The sequence below is a fragment of the Prosopis cineraria genome, unplaced genomic scaffold (assembly GCF_029017545.1).
Source record: "Prosopis cineraria cultivar Desert tree isolate PC_DT_omini unplaced genomic scaffold, ASM2901754v1 PC1, whole genome shotgun sequence".
NCBI classification, from domain to species: domain Eukaryota; kingdom Viridiplantae; phylum Streptophyta; class Magnoliopsida; order Fabales; family Fabaceae; genus Prosopis; species Prosopis cineraria.
This window is the reverse complement of record NW_026555332.1, coordinates 44295666-44299247: the sequence shown is the minus strand read 5'-3', so window position 1 is coordinate 44299247 and position 3582 is coordinate 44295666. Positions and strand designations below refer to the sequence as shown.

At 26.9% G+C, this 3582-nt stretch overlaps 1 long non-coding RNA gene across 1 annotated transcript; it reads left to right on the top strand.

The window, feature by feature from the left end:
- The first annotated feature begins 1605 nt into the window (after window positions 1–1605).
- LOC129308548 (uncharacterized) lies at window positions 1606–3172 on the top strand. Its single transcript, XR_008592636.1, has 3 exons — window positions 1606–1769; window positions 2434–2499; window positions 3050–3172. It is a non-coding gene; the product is annotated as an uncharacterized LOC129308548 (long non-coding RNA).
- The last annotated feature ends 410 nt before the right edge of the window (window positions 3173–3582 follow it).

Here is a 3582-nt window from a genome sequence, read left to right as displayed (position 1 = left end):
TTAATTTGATAAGGGTTATAAATATCTAATCTTTCTAATTTTATTTTTTAATCCCTCAGGTCTTATTTATTAGGCAGAGAGAGAAACTTTTTTATTTTATTTATAAGTCACTTCATTAAATTATCAACACAAATTTCATTTCACCCTCCATTAAATGTTGAAGAGAGAAAATATATTATTAAAATATATATATTTAACAGGGACAAAGTTAATAACTTATTAAATTTTGAGATAGAATTAATGAGTTTTAAAGTTTTTCTTAATTTCAATGAAATATGTTATAAGTAATTTATAAATAAGACTAAAGGAATGAATGTTAGAATAAATATTATTTGAAGACTACGCTAAAAAATGTGTGAATATCAAACTATCCTTAAGGTGTTATCCACCCCCACTATATTTGCTATAAGGTATTTGGTGAACCACCCCTAAGAGCCCAAGCACTATAAAGACTAGCAAATAGCAGCTTTTGAAGCCTTCTTGATCACACGAATTTCAAAGTAGGCAATAGGTAGAATTATGGAGAAGCACAAATTTTGAAATTTCATAATTTCCTAATCTGACAGCCTCTCCTTTATAAGAGGAGAATAATCTATTAAATAAGATTTAATTTTATTGATGACAATAAACATGATTTAAATTCATTAATGGACAATTATTTGGTGGTTTCAAGAATTTGAAATTCAAATACATAGTTATTGAAAATAAAGAGCATTCAATTGTCCATTAGTCAAATTTAAATCAAGATTTATATTAAAATAAAAACCCATATTAGGTCTTATCTCCATCCAATGATCCTTCTACCCACTCAATTTCCAAACTATAATGCTAACAGTAAAATATAAAGACTACTTTTCAATAGTTAAAATTATAAGAACTGAGTTTCATTAAATTAAAATTCATGAATTACTTTATAACTGAATCAAAATTACAGGAACTAAATGACTAATTTTTTCAATAATAAATGTGAAATACTAAATTAAATAATATGATATAATCATTTTTGAAAAAATGGAATAAAAGCTCAGCACAAAATATATAGCATAAAACATTAAGAAAAAATTTAAGAAATACATTTTTGATAAGTTTATAATTAAAAAGTCAATTTCACTTGTTCCACTTTTTTTATGCATTTAAATGCATATAATTGGGAGAATTTCAACTAAAAATTAAGGAAGATGAATATTTACTAGTGAGTCCCAAAAAAATCTAAAAATTTGTTGTGTAACATCCTGATTTTTTTATATAATAAATAAATTGTGGAATTTAGGTTTTGAGAAAAAAAAATGATAATAATAGGAATTTATATTATTTGAGGTTATTTAGAAATAATATTATGGTTAGGTATTTAATTATGAATTTAAAAATTTAAATTTAAAACCACATAAGCAATATTTAGTTAAGATATAATACATAAATAATTTTTTTTATGTATGTGTTGAAAAAAAAAGAGAAGGTAGAAGGAACAAAAAAAAAGGGGTGGAAGGTTATTGTTTCTAAGTCCCACATTGGTTAGATGAGGGAAGAGAAGATGTGCCTTCATGTATAAAAAGGAGGGGGTGTGTGCATTAGGAAGCATGAGAGGCGAAGATGCAATTTAGAGAAAATTGCAACTTTTGGCCCAAAGATTTGAATAATTAAATTCAAACCTATAGTTTTTTTTAATATAATTTTGGGACTCACAATTCCATTTTTATATTATTTTTCTCTCTTCCTCTCACGTTGCTCGGCATTTTCTCGCAAGGGGGGATTATTTTCTTTTTCTTCAGGTATGTTCTAACTTTCCTGTTTAGATTAGCATTTAAAAATTTATTTAATTACAAAATTAATTTTATAGTTATTTTCTAAATAATATTAGCTTTCTAGTGATATGATTATTTTGTAGGATAGAGTAAATATTTTGATTAGGATTTTTCTATAGGATAGTTAATCTGATGATATGATGGATTAAAAATATAGGTTAAAATTCTTAGGGATATAAAAAATATTATAGAATATTTTTTTAAGGTTGAAACTCATGTTTAAGAATTTTTGAGTTAAAATCTAGATCTATATGGTTGAATTTATGTGGAATCTGAGACGTAGGGATAAACCTATGATTATTAAATATTTATTTAAGTATGAATAGGTATTTTTGAGGTTATAGAAAGGTGATTTGAGGCTTCAAGATAATTCTAAAATTTTTAATTTATTTTTGGATGAATTTTTAGAATATAGAAGGATGAAATTGTGATACTAGAAGTGAATTGAGGATAAAAAAAATAGTTTATTAGGGTACGAGAATTTTAGAAAAGAATTTGGGAAGTTAAATGAGGCATAAATCTTAAATTAGTGTTAATATGGACTATAGATCTAAGACTTTCTAACTCTTTAAATTAGAGTTATTTATTTTAATGTAAAATTAATATATAGTATTGTGAAATAATTATGTAGATTATATTGACAAAGATAGTGGTGAAAAAGGAGTTGTGAAGGGGAACTTGTTATTCAAGACACAAGGTAACCATTATTAATGTGTTGTGATGAGTGTGTTTGTGAATGTTTATGTGTTGTTTTGTTGTTTGGAAAAATTATGAATTATTAAAAATAAATACTGTTATATACTTGTTTGAAATTATTGCCAAGTGGGTTAAAAATTTATTTTTGTTTATCATGATGAGATATTATTGTTCGGATATATTTCTGTTTGGATATTTGAATGATGCATGACTTGTCAGGGTATTTTAATGTATGGTGTTAATGGGAATTTCTGTTCGGTTAATTATTACCACGTGGTAAGCCCTCATTGGACCCAATGAGTGGTGTGTCGCTTGGTCCAACTCACCTTTGGCCGGGTGATTTGGCGTCCGAGCATGACGAAAGGAGGATATAAGGTGCAGTCATGCAAATTAAATACTTGTTCGATTTGTTTGAAAATATTGTTCGGTTAAATGTTTTGTGTGCCCAATTAGCAATCGCATGATTAGTTACATCCGCATGCATCATTACATATTAATTTTTGATTACTGGGACTTTTAAGTCTCATTCCCCGTGGTTAATATTTTTACAGGAGCGAGTCCGGCTGAGAAAGCACCAGAGGTGTAATTATGGTGTATGAGACACCATCTTTTACGTTGCCTCTTATTTTGGATTATACAATGTATCTTGTGCCAACTTAGGACATATCTTCTTTGTGGAGCATGTAAACTCTAATCCTTTTTAATAAATGCATTTATATGTTCAAGAGGATTATGTCTATCCCTCATGGTTCTAATTATTTTTTGAGATATTTTAAGACCTGTGGTATATTGTCTTGGATGTATCATGGTAGAAACTTTTCTACCATGATAAGGGTATGATAAGGGTTCAATGAAAAAAAAAATGAGTTGTTGAATTAATAATTTGTGAAAAATCGGTTTGTAAATTTGAGGGTGTTACATGTTGCATGATTTTTGATTTTTAGATTGAATTGAAATAAAATAGGAGGCTAAAAAGATCGAAATGCTCTTCTATAAAATTAACAAGTATTTTATTACTACCTAACATTACTTGTTAATTATTTACTTATACTTGTTAATTCATTAGCAATATGTGTTGAATAGT